This window comes from Tamandua tetradactyla, chromosome 11 (assembly GCF_023851605.1).
Source record: "Tamandua tetradactyla isolate mTamTet1 chromosome 11, mTamTet1.pri, whole genome shotgun sequence".
Taxonomy (NCBI): Eukaryota; Metazoa; Chordata; class Mammalia; order Pilosa; family Myrmecophagidae; genus Tamandua; species Tamandua tetradactyla.
The window spans coordinates 42,002,053-42,018,840 of record NC_135337.1 but is presented as its reverse complement, the minus strand read 5'-3'; the positions used below and the strand labels follow the sequence as shown (position 1 = coordinate 42,018,840).

The 16,788-nt window shown below is 36.5% G+C and overlaps 1 long non-coding RNA gene across 9 annotated transcripts in view; it reads right to left on the bottom strand.

The window, feature by feature from the left end:
- Positions 1-16,788, bottom strand: part of LOC143649492 (uncharacterized) — a 340,610-nt gene that overhangs the window by 230,756 nt on the left and 93,066 nt on the right. For 8 of the 9 annotated variants that reach the window (XR_013159043.1, XR_013159042.1, XR_013159049.1 and 5 more), the window contains one exon: positions 2,776-2,850. The exons of the other annotated variant lie outside the window; for it this stretch is intronic. This is a non-coding gene — a long non-coding RNA (uncharacterized LOC143649492). The remainder of the gene's footprint in view (positions 1-2,775; positions 2,851-16,788) is intronic. 9 annotated transcript variants of the gene reach the window in all.

Here is a 16,788-nt window from a genome sequence, read left to right as displayed (position 1 = left end):
AGATCAATGTGTCAGCAGTATAGGCCGCAGTATTCCTTTGGTGGCCCTGAGGGAAATTCTGTTCCATGCCTCTTTCTTAGCTTCTGGTGGGTGCCCACAATCCAAAGCATTCTTTGGTGTGTAGCTGCAGTACTCCACACTCCACCTACATCTTCATATGCCCTTCCCTCTATAGGTCTCCTCTGTCTTATAAAGACACCAGTCTTTGAAAAGAGGTCCCATTTAATCTAATATGATATCTTCTTAACTCGATTATATCTGCAAGGACCCTACTTCCAAATAAGGTCATATCCACAGACACCGGGGATTTGGACAGTAACATGCATTGGGGTGGGTGGGGGTAGTAAAATTCAGCTTACGACAGTGGGTAAGAGGGAAAATTAATACCCTGATGTCATATATGGGGGTGCTAGGTAGTTAACCTCCAAGGAACAGTGTCTCCAACACGAGACACTGTGATCCTTTGGGTCTCCACTTTTGAATGCTAGTTCTAACTGTAATTCTTCTTTTACTGGGAATTTTGGGGTGAAGAAGAGATATGTATCAAGAGACATCAGGGGATGCACAGCTTATCATATGAAAATGAACAGTGTATATTTGTACATTGTACTATTTGGTGGAGTTCTTGAGTAATCATGGAAGTGGGAGTAGAGTCCAAAGAAAGATGAGTAGACAAGGGTCACCCAAAGGCCTCCTATTTAAAATATCTCCATCTTCTTTCATATAAATGTTTGAACAATCAAAAGTTAATTTGGATGAGAAAACATATCTTCAAAAAGGCAAATATCCTGGGAAGATCAAATCTCTAAGTCATGGTGACAATTTTAATAATCACAGGACTATCCAGCAGAGCAAAGGTAACTCAGAAAATAGGAATTTTGCTGGGCAGAAAAGAAGAGATAATTTGGGAATATGTAGGGCATAAAGCACCAGTGGGAAGGGAAAAACTTTGTCCAACCAGAAAACTGAATATGTAAAGGGTGGGAAGCAGAATAGGCGGTGAAAAATGTAGTTGTATACCAGAGGCAAGATATGCCCCTGGGCCCTGGATAAAAGCCAAGTATTACTGAAAATTATTTTGTGCACATGGGTGTTAATTTAAGAATCTGAATTACAAATAGTTTTTAAGGCTACAAATTTAAGTCTCCTAAATCAGCTCAGTCTCAGTCCATCCTAGTTTAGTCTTTTATAAGCCACAGGCTCATCAAATCCTTTGTAGTCCTAATCAGTCGCTACCCTGTCTAAACACACACACACAAACACACACACACACACCAACGAGCAAGATGAGAAGAAAGAACTATGTTCCTGACATCTGCCTAATCTAATAAAGATTAAAAAATAAGTAACTCCTCTTTTAAAATGCTTTGATTTATGTCTTTAGCACCTCCCCTTCTCATTCATTCAGTCGACGAATATTTTATAATGCTAAGACCATCTGTAAAGTATTTTGTTGGACGTTAGAGATTTTGTAATGAATCAACAGAGGCCCTGTACTCAGGGAGCTCACATTCCAGTGTCTTGCTCCAATAGGAATATAAACAGGATATAAGGGTGCAAGAAAAATGTGACACTTTCTCCAGCCTGGAGTGTTAGGGTCCTTATAGGAGGACATGTTAGTGGAATCTTTCTATTCAGGTATGATTCATATTTCTACAAGTTATCAACTAAGTTATTTTTGAAGATCTTTTAAAGTTCTTGCTAATTTCAAATTCTCCCTACAGGAAAAATCCCACATAGGCTGGTAAATCTAATGAACATTTAGTCACTGGATTTTAGCCATCAGGCCACTACAGTTCTAAGGGGAAATCTATAGCCATTTTCTCAAAAGATATGCCTACAGTGAAGGGATATATACAATTAGTCAACACTAGTCCACTAGTCTGGTTAGTGAAAAAATTCAGTTACTTTAAAACGGAATTATACAAATTGCTAAATACCATCAACTCTCATATTTCAAATTCATTAAGTATACATTTATCATTCTGTCTAACCTTTTGAGTTCTGTATCTAGAAATTATATAAAAATGCAAGCTCTGTGTAAAGACTGGATGAAAGAGCACTGCATGATGTGACTGATCATCCAATTTTCTTACTAGTCTAGATCACGATAGAAGAATGAAACAAGATCTGTTTTGCATTTAGCATGCTTAGTTTGCATGCTTAGCATGCATTTAGCATGCCAGTTAATATTTGAAAGATTTTTCAGTGTGCTGACTTGAAAATACTTTTACATTATGATGTCTTGTTGTGTGCTCACATAGTAGGTTGAGAAAAAAATCAGCCTTGGTGGCTTAGTACTGCTTAATTACTTAGATACATTGCTAAGACTTACTAAAGCCACTACTATGCAAGGAAAAGTGCTATTGGTTCAACAAAGCGAAGAAGGAAACAACAGTAAAGATCTCTTGGGTTTGCAGTAATAATAAGGATAGAACATGTGGTGGAAGTAAGACCTAGGATACTGAATGTTTGTCAGACCCAATACACTGATGTAACCAGACTTAAATTTAAAAAGGGGAAAGCAAAACCCTTTCTAAAAATCACATTTCCTGATCATAATGTGATCATAATGAACAATTAGAGCAGGAAAACAAGCTGCATGATATATCCCCATTCATCTAGCAGAAATTAGTCACCAAGGGCTTAAAGAGATAAGAGAAAATATTGACAGGCTTGAGGAGAGCAGCTAAAATTACACAGTCACTCCACACTTTCCATACACTTGTCACCAGTGGATGTAAATATTTATGGCTCAGATAGCAAACGACTTACCTTATTTGGTGATTTGAGGAACTGCTGTGATTCCAGAGTCACAGGAATGGTGTTAGGTTTCAGCAGAGATCTGGGCTGGATTAAGGCAAGGGAGTTGTAGCAGCTGCAAATGAAAATGTGTCATAACCCATTCCACCCTCCTAATCCTTCTGCTCTCACACATGCATGAAAACTAAGCCCCTCACAAGAAAGAAAAATTAAGAAAATCTGCACCTTGGGTTGTAAGGAGAAAATCTTCCTAAAAAACTGGAATTTAGGAAAATGTGGAGTACAGAAAGGGGGCTAAACTAAGCACATTCAGTGTGCATAAAATTAAAACACACCAGCCTCATCTGTTGAACAGCATGGTGCTCTGGCAGTTCGTAACCAAGTGTTTAATAATATTTATAGTTTGGCTAAGTAGGAAATTAATAAGGGAAAAAGTGGATTCTCCTGGATGAGATCAATTCGACATGCTCTGCTAGATGTTTGTTCTAGGATTAGGCAGCATAGAATCACATATGTCCCCAATGAGTGCAAGAGAACCCTTTAAAGGAGCTCAGCTCAGGGAAGGCCTTTAAAGGAATATTTTTTTGGCTGTTTTTCTATAATTCGACAAACATTCTGCACCTCTGGCCAGGGAGACAATGTTCTTTTTCTTACAAAGGATGTTTCTGCAGAGCTGTTCTGCAACTGTGATCTTTAGTTGCAACAATTGCATGAGCATAAGAATGCTCAGAAAAGTCTTTTAAAAGAAATGGATGTTTAGGGATAGATCTTACACCTTTATATTAGGCTGTAATTACAGAATATTAGAGACTCTTTCTTCCTAGGTCCTTGAGTCTTGAAACTGCTTTCCTTGAAACTATTAAATGCCTTAAGTGAATTCTGAACTTGGAAGCTTACCATCCTGCTGTAACTCTATTTTTCAAACTGACCTAAAGTTCTCTTAATTGAACAATTTCTCACCTGACAGCTTCCCATTTGAAGAAACAAATCTATAACCAAATACTGATACATTTTATGATAAATGCACCTTTTTACACTAGTTGAGAAGAAAATAAGAATATTTATGTAGGAATTATCACCAACTCTGTTTTCATGTAAATTATGATAATTTTTTATTAATTTTAGATGAACCACAACAGGTTATTGATCCATCTTGGAGTCCATCTCAGTCTCCTTTCCAGAGAATCAACCATTGACACTGGTAAGACTTTTGTCAGGACTTTGGCTCCAGCCTTAGGAGTAGAGAGAAAGGAAATTCGGCTGATTTGAACTCCAAGTAAAGACCACCATTTGTTTGTCCAATCCCTCAATCAATAAGTTAGGCAATGGAAACTGTCTCTTTTAAATCAAGGACGAATTATTTAGAATTCCTTACTTCATTCTCCTGTTTATTAACTTCAGCACCTATTGAGTTTCTATGAAACTTTTTATAGGATTCAGTTAGGTGAAAACTATTTGGTAAAGAAGAGAATTTTAAAAAGAATTAACAGACTTATATGCACCACTGGTTTTGCTTGGTGATTTAGGTAGGACCAGCTTATTTGCCCTCATCTATTTTGCCCTCAATATTTCTTTTTTGTTTCAAGCTTTCTCAAATCGATCTTTACCAAAGAATGAATGATTTAAGGACTTAGATCACTGACTAAATGTGATCCAGCTTTGTGTCTGGTTCTTTTAAGGTTTTAAATGTCCAAATTTCTTGATGATTCAGCATTTGACCTGTTTTCTTGAAACTAAATCCAAATGTAGCCTAAAACATATAACAAGAATAAATGTTCAGCCAATAAGTCTTCATCTCTGTTTACAGAATTCTAATTCCTCTCTCCTCCTCACAGGCAATCATCTGTCTATAGGTTTTCTTGAAATTTACTTTTCTCATGACTGCTTTAATGACCTATTCGGAAATTTTGGATAAAATTCTCCTCAAATAATCTGCTATTCATTTTTTCCCCATATTTCAACAACTATCCTTTTCCTGACACTGTAGTAGTGAGTGGCATCGATTTGGGTACCTTTTCCAATCTGTACCATATTTAACCAAGCTCTTCCTCAGACCAGAAACTGCCAAAGTCATCTTGGTGTCCAGGATAGAAAAGAGTTGGTAACAAATCTAGCAGGAAAAAAATGTCTCTTGATATTTGAAGAAAAATGGTTCTAGCCTTCAATTAGAGATGTCAACCTAACTACAGTATGGCCCTGCTGTTAAGAGGTTGTATTATCACATCCCTTTTGTGTGATCCAGTTTCTTCACAACTCTAATAGACACTGTCAACCAGAAAGACCAGTGTCCTTATAATTACCTAGAATGGACCAAAATCTGTGTTCATTCCACATTAGGCCTTGATTTTTAGCTATTTTATAATTACAGGAGGAAATTCTCTCATACTTGTAAATTAGATACATAGTCAAAGGATTCTGAAACTCTACCTCTAACTTGTGAAATTGACAGAATGATAAATTCCCACATTCTCTCATACAACCTCATTTCTTTATAAAACTTTTAAAAACTGCACTAGAATTTTCAAATGAAATGATTCATTCAAATATATATGCATATGTTCCTGTGTGTGTGTCTGTATGTATGTATGTATCTATCTATCTATCTATCTATCTATACTGCCAGCTGCATATTAATATTATAAATAATTTTATAAGAAAGCTGAGTTACACCACACTCAACTTTCCTCATGGCAACAATTAGTTCATATCAGCTGGTAGAACTTTTGTCATATTTCTCTTCACAAGGAAATTGAACAAACTTAAACTTGCTTGTCTGTCTCCCAAGGGCAGATCAGGTAATAATATCAGTGAAAGAAGATGATTGCCCAAAAGCCAAGGACCTTAAATTTTTGCCTTTCAATAGTATGATTTTGTTAGTAGAATTAAACCCCCCATTTCTACCCACAGACAATTCCTAAGGAAACAGACAATGACTTCATAAAATTAAATAGTTGTTGGGGGTGGAAGGGACCTTTACACTCATGCACCATTTTTCATAGCATAAGTCTTTATTCTTCCTTTCCGCATCCCTCATCCCCTGCCCCCATCACAGATTTGTGTCTCACATGAGGAGAAGCCGATATAAGTTCAATTAGCCTACCCTGGTTGAGAATAATCTGGAAGTAAAAAGGGGTCAGGACTGTAGCAAAGTTCTCTTCATTAAGAAGATATAATAAGCAGAGCATAAACACTCTGTGATCACTAAAAGCATAGACTAGCATTCACACTGATAGAACCTTAGCATAAATAAAAGAATTTCATTAAATAGAAATGTAAAAGTTCAGTGACCCTTACCACTTTTAAGGATATTCCCAGAATTTAGCAAAATGAAGCAAAAAATATGCATTAGGAGAATGTTTTCAAGATTTCTTTCTAAAATGATTTCAGCAATTACAGGCACAATATGGTATGAAGGGCAATAGATCTTGCCACCAAGGCAGGATTCATCCCACTGATTACCTCTTTGTTCCATTTATAAAATTCCTCTCTGGTTTCTTAAAACATGATGGCATGTTCCTCTCTTGCTTACATCCATCAAGCCTAATTTTAAGAACTTTGGTGTCCTGTTGCTGTGCTTGACGAAATGGAGTCTTAACCCCTTTTATCTCTTTTGGAATTACATCTTTTTTGGCTAGACAATTCTCTTTCTGCCTGGAGTCTTGGTGGCTGTCTCAATTTCTTATATTTTTTTCATTAACCTTTTACCATCATCAATATTGGCAGAAGAATGAACTGATAGCAGAATGACTGCATTTAAAAATATAAAATATGTTTCTTTCTCTCAAGTTCAAACTTTACAATTCTGGGAAAGAGTAAAAACTGTCCAGGGACTCTTGTGCTAAATGGCTTGAAGAAATTCAAATATACTGGCTTCCTTCACACAGAGTCAGTAACAGGAAGGAAAAGGTAAGGAAAAGAAGATGATTCTTTAAGACACACTCTAAGTTGGAGATCATATATTTTTTATGCATAAAAAGTCCTTAGGCATTTGATTTTTGTTGTCAAATAGAAGTCTGGCAATATAAAGATGATACATGCATCTTGAGAATTAATATCTAAATAAATTTCTGCTTCCAAATCTCAGTGCTGTGATAAAAGAAATGCTATAGATCTAAGTCTGTGAACAGTGAAAAGAACAGCCTTAGCTCCTGGTTCATTTTTTATTTGGAATTCTTGCAACTCTGTCGCTGAACATCTTGAGTTTGTTTTGCATGTCATCAACTGTATGAGATGAAGATTTTTTTATCCTTTATTAAGTATGCAATCAAAGTCTCAGGCCCTGTATGATTCCTTAAAATTTGTGACTTTCAGATCAGCAGTGCCCTAATTCAAGACGGAAATTGCTTTTAGCCAGTATTATTCAAAGAGTCTTGTTTCCATTTTATCTTTTATTTAAGGCTGCTATGTCATCTAGGGCATGTTCACAAGGATTCCAATTATTTGACAGGCAGAAAACAGTAAAATTTTTCTCTCTTGTTTTCTCATTAGATAGGTGCAAGTTAAAAATTATTTTCAGTGAAAAATTGAGGCTTCTATTTCATGGTTGGGGCTGTTTACTTGAGTGCCACTAAGATTTTCACTGTGAACCAAGAAAGGGTTTTTCTGAAATGAAGAGTTTGCCAGAATTCCTGAGGGATACCCAAAGCCATGACTTAAATCACTTAAATTTTCTTTCTTTTGATCTCCAGTTTATGGATAGATAAATTAATTTGTTTTTGAACATGGATCCTGGATTAATTCTGGCCGTGAAAGTGGAGATAAGTCATGGAAGCCATCTTTTCATACATGGCTGTGGCATTCTCGGCACCCTACCTCAGCCACAGCAGGCAGGCACTGCTTAAGAAAAGCAAATCCCCAAAATGCTTTAAGAAGGTATAAACTGATCACCTAATAAAAATGGATAACTTCATATAGAAGTTGATGTGTGTCTCTGTTTTTCCACCCACCTCTGCTTAGGTCTAAACCTTGCAGATGGTAATATCCTAAAGTCCTTACAATGGTCCAAGAACTATGCTTTGCAGGGATTATTTACTCCTTTCTATAATTCTATGATATAGGCACTGTCCTTCCTACTTTACAAAGGAACTGAGGTTTGAGAAATTAAGTGACTTGTCCAAGTTTACACAATTTGTAGGTGTGAATCCAGGGTTAGAACACAGAAAGTCAAATTCCAAAAGCTATGAATAGTTTGCTCCACTCCCTTCCAAACTTACCTTTATCAAATTATCTAACAGGGGAACGACATATATGCTCTGTGAAATACATGATCAGAGTAGAAAATATTGCTACTATAAAGAAATAAAAAATAAAATCTTTCCATAATTCCTTCCCTCTCATTCAAAGATTATTCTCTGAATGTTTCGTTTATTTTCTTCCAGAATTCTCTCTTTCCTCCTTTCTTTCTCATCCCTTCTTTTTCCCTTGCTCCACACTGTACCTCTTTTTGTACAATTTTGTTTTTGTAATAGGATCATAAAATACATATCGTATTTTTTATTATAATTAGTCTATGATATTAAATATTCTCCAAAATCTGATAATAGCAGTGACACAATATCCCATAAGTAGCTAATTGTCATATATTTTCTTTTGAGAAATGCAGTATTTTCCTTCTAGGCAGCACTTATGCCTTATTCTGTTTCCTTCCCCACAGATTGCAGGTACATGGATCACTCAGTCCTGTTTAATCAAAGAACTGCATAATTTTGCTGTTGATCTTCTTTTCTTTTCTTTTTTTGAGATAGACATGTGACAGAAAGCATTTCAGCATCAAATAAAAAATTTGCTTGAACTGTTGGAAAGAGGCACTCTATCCCCTTTGTCCTTAAATTGATGAGCTTGGCTTGGGCTAGTTTTGGGGAGAGTTTGTCTGGGAATAAAGCTATAACTGAAAAGAGCTGATAGCTGCTCTGAAGTTAACTTCCTCATTGTGTTGCCTGATACTTAGTTGGTGCCTTGTGAGAGCCCATTTAAAGTGGTGGAAGAATGGTAGAGAGACCAGTGTCGGATATGAGGCAAAGAGAGTGTCAGGATATGAGTTCAGGGAGGCAGCATGTGGCCATATCATATAGGGTCTTAAAGGTCTTTATAAGTAATTTAGCCTTTACCCCAAGTGAGAGGGAAGTCATAGGAGGGTTCTGTGCAGAAAGAACATGAACATTTAAAAAGGTCACTGATAACTTTGGGAAGAATATACTGGGGTGAAGGTATGGGAGGCAGTGCAGGGAGATGAATAAAAAGGTATTCCAAAAAATCAGGGGAGAGAAGATCACATCTTTCACTGGGGTAGTAGGTTGGATATAGCAAGAAATGCTCAGATCCTGTGTGTATTTTAGGGGTGAAATCAATAAGATTTGCTGAAAGTTCAGATGTGGCATGAAAGAAAAGGAGAGGAGGCAAAGATGATTAAGTTTTTGGCTCTGAGCAACTGAAGGATGGAGTGGTCATTTGCTGAGATGAAGAATATTGTAGGAAAGGTGGATTTCAAGGAAGGAGAAAAAACATTAATCCTGTTTTGGACTTCTTAAATTTGAGATTGCTGTTAGATTTCTAGGTGGATATATATTTTTGGATTTTAAAACTGAGATCCAGGCTAAAGATATGAAGTTGGAAATTATCAGTTTAGAAAAATTATTTCAATCTTAAATTCTAGTGAGTGAAACAGAGAAGATACACAAACGCTGAGGTCTGGGTTATTTTAGTAATTAGAAGGTTGGACAGATAAAGGAAAACTAGATAAGGTAAGAGAAATGGACTCACAATGAGTAGTATAGTGAAGAGAATAGACTGGTAGAGAAAGTTAATCCACAAATAAAAAGAGATTAGCTGTTTCAAATGCAATAGTTAATTGACTTAATGACAATGAGTAGGAATGAGCATGTTAGCTGTAGAAACAGGATCCGCTATATGGAAATACGACCAGGGCAGTCACACAGGGCCCTGCACTTGATGTTTAATGCTCTGTGGTGACCATCATGAAATTCTCAACATTTTTATCTTTAAATTTGAGCTTTATAGGTGCAGTACAATGGGATAATGGAGCATGGGGATTGGAGCCTCAGGTCATGTGTGATCCAGCCTCCTTCTATCTCCCTTTTGCCTTGGGGTCAGTTCCAGAGGCATGTCCAAATGACCACTACTAGCGTTACTCTCTACCACTGGTGGGATTCTGGGCTCAGTGCAGAGAGTGGGGAGATTGGGCATTTACCCTGTATAAAGAGTCACAGGCATCTGTGAGGGTCTACACTATCTCTGCAAGTACCCTTATGACCAAAGGAGCATGGCATTAAATAGTAAATAAAGTAACAAACAAAAAACTCACTATGACAGGTCAAGAGCTCTACCTTGAAAGAAAGGAAGAAGGCTTTGTCCTGCTTTTTGAACAAAGGGCACAGTATTTTCCTTTTGTACTAAATCCTGCAAATTGTATGGCAAGTCCTTTGTAGAAAGATCATTTCTATAGTTTTAGGAATGAGTAGATAAGTGGATAATTAAAATTTAAAAGAGCAAGAATAATCAGTATTTTCATATAAAGAAGGATTTTGAAGAAAGACCCGAGTCAATGTATACTTTTTTACTTAGATTAGGGAGGATGGATTAATCCGAGAATTTTTGGATGTTAGTGGACAGGAGTCAATGGAGGGAGGAATAATTGGAGAGGGAAGTTATAAATGATGAATCAAAATACCAGGGAGGGAAGTGCACATGGAAGGATGTCACCATATCAGACAGATTCTGGGAGAATCATGAGCATATTTAATATTGAGAGAAATAACTAGTGAATGGATTGGTTAAACGTTTTTCATCAGGAAGTGTTAAGCATCTCCTATGGTGGGCTTGGCAGACTGGAACGAGGAAGTAAGAGAAGAAGAAACTTCATCCTCCAAAAATGAAAATTAGGATTAAAAAAAATGTTAAGGAAGATGCATCTTGAGACCAAGAGGGGATAAATTCAAAGCTTGTGGCATTCAGTCAAATAAAATCAAGGTCATTTTAAGAGAAAATGCAGAAAGAACGTGAACATGGGCCTAAAAGGAGAAGACATAGTTTAAAGAGATGATTAAGAGCATTTCCAGTCAGTAGAAAGGCTCTGTTTGTCATCACAATGGCATACATTTGTAGGTATTGAGTTATTTACACATAGCAGAAACATTTAACATAAATGTCTCATAGCAGAGACATTTAACAAAAATTTGTTGAATAGATTCCAGGTTGGGTTGGCCACATTCTACATCACCATCAAACATTTCCCTGTGATGCACACAAAACTAGGGAGGGCTGGTAGTGAATAGAGACTCAGGGCTGCCATTGGTGTGACTGAAAGTTGAGGTCTCTGCCTGTTTCTCTGGCCTCCAAATTCTTTGACTCCTCTTTTTACAATCTCTTATGCAGCTGCTGCACACCACAAACTATTCCTCAAAAACACAGGTGGTTTTATCACTCCCACACTTTCTTTCACATCTGTTATTCCTTCTGCTCATAATTCCTCCTCAGGTTGAAGAGTTCAAAGTCCAAAACTATTTTTGTTGAAACTTCCTGGACACTATCCTGCAAGATATTGTTGCCATAGTATCTTGTACTCCATAATTAGAAGTTACACATGATATTTTAGCTAAAATGTGTATGTTCACCCCACTAATTGAGGGTTCCTTTAAGGCAGGAATACATTATTGTAGTCCTGGCATATGAGAGGTCACAAAGTAGGTGCTCAATAAGTGTTTGCCGACTGAATGACTAATTGAATGAATGAATGACTAGCCAACTAATCATTGATCATGGAGAAGGATGAAGACAAAATGTTAGGGAAGAAATAGAAAAATACAGGTTTAACATTTGACATCAACTTTTATCATCAGTGCCCATTTTCTCTTTCTCTTTTTGGCAGAAACATTATTTTTTTAAATATCTACCCCTTCAATGGTCTCCCGATGTCACCATCCCCATTTGAATCTTTGCTACATGTGAAGGAGAAAGGCTGAGGTCTAACTAGACACAGGCAGTCATCTTGAAAAAGAAGTCCTTGGGGAGTAGAGCCACACAATATACAAATACAGAGAGACCTGGCCACGTTGTTAGAGTAGCCAGATCAAAAATCTCTAAAGCTGGAATCTGAACTTTTTGGTCACATACAACAATTCTTAATCATTTAAGCTATTTTCAGTTGTTTCCTATTATTTATACTCAAGCATCCTACATGAAACAGTCTTGCTGGTCATCTGCACAGGCTATGTAGTCCCAGAGAATCATGGCGTTATGGATGAGGATCAAGTGACACACTGGACCAAGTGAAAATAGGTCACGGTGAGCAGTATAATGCAATGATTGTGAGTGCAATGGTCCTTTTGACCACAGCTGGACTCTGATATTCAACAATGTGAGGTAGGATTTATGTCTTCTCTTGCCTGTGTTGATAAGGATTTTTGAGAGCTGACCATCTCTGTTCTCTGACCCAGTCCTCTAACACATTCAGAGACTTTGTCTCCTCTTTGTTATAAGCATTGCTGTCACTTCCTTAAGACTGAAAGAACTTTGAGCAGGTAGGTGTGTGTGTGTGTGTGTGTGTGTGTGTTTGTGTGGTGTTTGGCACTGACTCTGTAATGAAAGAGTTAATGCATTTCCCATCCAAAAGAAGTTTCAGAATACCCACTCCCTCCAAAAAAGCAACACATATCTCTTAATAAAGTTTCAATAAAGAAGAACAATTCACACAGCTTTCAAACCTTCAATTCAGCTTCTTCATTTGAATAAAAAAGAGCATTTACACCCCTGACTGGTTCTTTGTTGCTGAGTGGTTCATCTTTCCCAGGTTCCTTGTCTTGTATCCATTACCATATCATATATTGTAAGCTAACACCCTGCCTGTCTGAGCTCTGTAAACCTTGCCTCCTGTTCATGCTGAAACAAAGGCAGAGGTGGGTCACAGCTCTTTCCCTTCAATGACTTTCACTTTACCTCTGACTCCCACAACTGACTTGTATTCTCTCTGCCACTTCCCTGAAGCTTCCTGGAACCTCTCTCAACAACAAAATCAAGAGGCACAGGCTTAAGGATATTATTTATGACATTTCAGAGTTTTTGCAGCTCTCTTCCCTGCCCCTCAAGAGAAGACACTGGTGAAACCTTTGAAACAGTAAATAAATTTGAAATGTTTAAATGTTCAAAGACTCTCTGGCTAGTCACAGCAGCATGTTCCCTGGAATGGCCTCCAAATGCCTACTTAGGGACAGGTTCAACTATCTCCTCAGGCAAGTCCAGAGTAATTCCCAGCTGTGAGAGCAGTAAGCCCTTCTTCCTCTCCTCGTTCAACAGAGAACATCTTCCTAGATGTAATAACCTTTGACCCAGACTGGAGCAAACATGTTTTCCTTCTGAGAAGGTCCTTGGAAGTCTCCTTGCTTCATGGAATGCCTAATAGCCCTGTTAAGCTTGATCGACAGCTATTTTGCCATCATACTTAATGTCGTTGTTCTAAAGCAGGTACTATTTTTTTTTTTCTGGAAAAGAAAATTGGCATATCCTATGTTGGCAGCTTTTAAAATTTTAAATATTAGACTAAAATTAAGAAGAGTATTAAAAGAACTCTTGATATCCATCCTCCTCTAAATGTTATTGTAGTCATTTTCACCCTTCCAAACACTGTCACATATCTATTATTCTGTCATGGATCAGTGTACAATTGACAAAGAATAAGATTGAGACAGTCCATCAATCTAATGTCACACCATGTAATAAAAGTCTACAGAAACCTTGTAAATGCTAGTTACACTGCCAGATACAGCTCCAAAGTGCCGATTGGTGTAAAAATGTTCTAAACGGCTATAAATAGGTAATATGTCCTAAGAAAAATCTGATTTTTTAGAGGCATTGAAAAGAGGAAATAGCAGAAATTACAGATTATTACCGATGGAAATAAGACCAGAAGGCACCAGCACGAGGAGACGGGTCTAGAGAGATAAATGAAAAGGAGATAACCCCGTGTCAAACAATCTTTCTGAGTCACTATTTATAATGGTCTATGTGCTTAAGTCCTTTTTGACTGCATGAAAAAATAGCAATCTTCACTGAAATTGTAAGAATTTTAAATCTTGTGTGCCTGGTTCATTCGTGACTTGGAGGAGTTCTGCACTTGATGAAAAGCTGACTCACGATTTTGTTATTTTATTTATTAAATTATTAAAAGCTACAATTAATTTAATCACACAAAATAATCAGAATATTAGTCTCCTATTTAACCCTCACTCGATGACCTTTTTAGAAATGTTTTCTTACCTTTAGAAATGAACTCACTGAAGGTTTTTCTCACATTCACTTTTCAGTCATTGTTTACTTATGGGCATTCTGAAATTCTTGTAAGAAATGATCATCCTTATGAAAACATAATTTGCCATTTGTGGGGAGATCCAGAAAAGATCTGTGTACAGATGTGTGTCTGCTCTTTGAATGCCCAGAGAATGGTTTGGGGGCCCATTGACACAGTCCAGGCTGTCCAGTGCATATTCTCCTCCAGTGACTGAAAGCCAAGTACAAGCCGTGACACTGAGACAATCAGACACAATCAACACTTTTGGTTCAAGAGGATATACTGATTCTGATATTTCCTACTAAAGCGTCATTTAAATAAATTCTCAATAATGTGGTTAACCTAGTCATTTCATAAAAGGAAAGATTTATACTTATTTTAAACTTAGGTCATGAAAAGGTGGCTATTTTTAATTGTGGTGGGTTCTATAGCTGAATTGCCTTCTTTGTTTAAGGGCCCATCTACATTGATACATCATCGCTATTTTCATATTATTTCTAAGAAAAGCTTTACTTGGCTAATTTACTTGCCTGCAGTTTACCTCAGAACCTAAGCTCACCAAAGAGAATTGGAAAGCTCTGGACTGGTCACTTTTTCCAAAATGTACTAAGCTTTATTAAAAATCACAAAACAAAATTTGTTTTATCGTATTTAAAAATTACAGAGATGTTAATGGGAAAAAATCTCCATCTCTCTCCAATGTCTTGTCTCGGTTTGCAGATATTTCATGCTTAATTTCTTAACTTGTCTATTTCTGTGCACATACATTCTATATAACTTAAGATAAGGGTGGGATGGGTACTTTCTTGTTTTTAAATTTGTTATAAAGATGAGGTTATGATAAACACATTTTTTAAGTTTTGCTTTTTCACTTAATTTCACATATGTCTTCCAGACCAATACATATAAAATAGCCATATAATGTTACGCAAATTGATGGAGTATACTATTTTGATGACTTCCTTGGTTGGTAGATGTTGCAGTTTTGTTTGTTTCACTTTCACAAACAGTGCTAAAATTTACATCCTTGTACATATTTCCCTAGGGATGAGTTTTATTTTGTTTGTATTTCTGTAGGCTCAGTTATCCAAAGTGGATTTGCTGAGTCAAAGCTTAGATTTTTTTTTTGAATTGTAATTAATATTGACAGGGTTCTAATATGATTGTGCTAATTTAATCTCTAATGAAAATGTTTATTCCTGCCTTCCAGCTTTCTTATGAGATTTGAATGTTCTTTGTAATTTTGCTATATGATGACTGAAAATGATATTTCCTTATGACTGTTACATTTCCTGATTAATTTTGGGGCCAGGTATAATTTTGTATGCTTGCATGTTTGATCCATTTTTGATGCAATGTTTTTAGAAGTACATGTACAGTTCATTTCAAACAATGAAAATAGTATTCATAATTAAAAGGAATAAAAAAGATATTTCTGAAAATATACTTCGAATAAGGTACAGTGCCAGTTCAGTCCTTATAAATACTATCTTGGAAAATGAGATTTATCAGAACTTCTGTTTTTTGTTTTTGTTTTTTTTTGGCTTGTCCATATGTTGACAATTTGTTTAGAACCAGATTTTAAAGCCAAAGACTTGCCTTATTAACCATATAGCTTTGTGTAAATCTCTTTGCTCTCAGCTTCAGTTTCCACATCCATAAAAATAGGAGATTTAAACTTACCATTTTAAATAATGTAAGGCACTGAATATGATACACTCACACACAAATACTATCCACGTGGAAGTTTCTAAATGCAGTGAATTTGACTTTATAATGATGCCTTGTATTTGTGGAACATGACTTCATCATTTGCAAAGCGTTTTCACATCTACTATTCTTTACTTGATGTTTACATGAAGTCTGATGATAGAGACTAACAAAGTGATGAACTGAAGCTTCAAGAGGTTAAATCACTTGGCCGAAACGACGTGACCACTATGTTTTGGATCCGGTCATTTGATTCTAGGTCTAGTGTTTTCTGCTGTTTCATATTCAGATCAAAAGACTAATCAATATGCCATTTACATTTTCCATAATAAATATCTTAATACTATCCTTAGACTTGTTTGTTCCAATGTACATATGGCATTGTGCATACATTCCTACTGAACAAGAATTAACTTACAGAAATCTTAATAGTGAAAACAAAGGTGAAATTTCAATGTAAAAGATTATTATATTGCTGAATCATTCCTAATATTTATTTTTAAAGTACTGGGTATGGGAGGAAATGACTTAAGGAAACCAGAAAATATATTGTGGTTTCTTTTCTGATATTATTCTGATTTGAAGTTGAAGTCATTACAGGAATGCCAGTCCGAACAAGTTTCAGGGTCTGGAATCCACCCTAGGCTTATCCTCTCCAGCCTGTTGCCCTGTTTTACATATTTTTTCCTCCTTTCATTATTTTATCACAACCTTCTCTCATCACCTGCAGGAGGGCTGGCTTTCATCTGATAAGCACGTTAGCACAAAGGTGCTAATGACTTCAACCGAAAGTAACTTAAACTGGGGTCTCAAACTTAACATGCCTCAGCAAGAGGTGTGCCTCAAACAAGAAAAGCCACTTTTACTTTTGGGGAGGCAAGGCAAGGAGAGCCTGAAAACAGCCAGAGTTGTTCTTGCAATTACTGCCTTATGTAAACTGCTAAACGGGCATTTGAGCTTTCTTGAAGTGCTAGTCTGTTTTATTTTCACACTTTTGATAAAGACACATGCCCAGA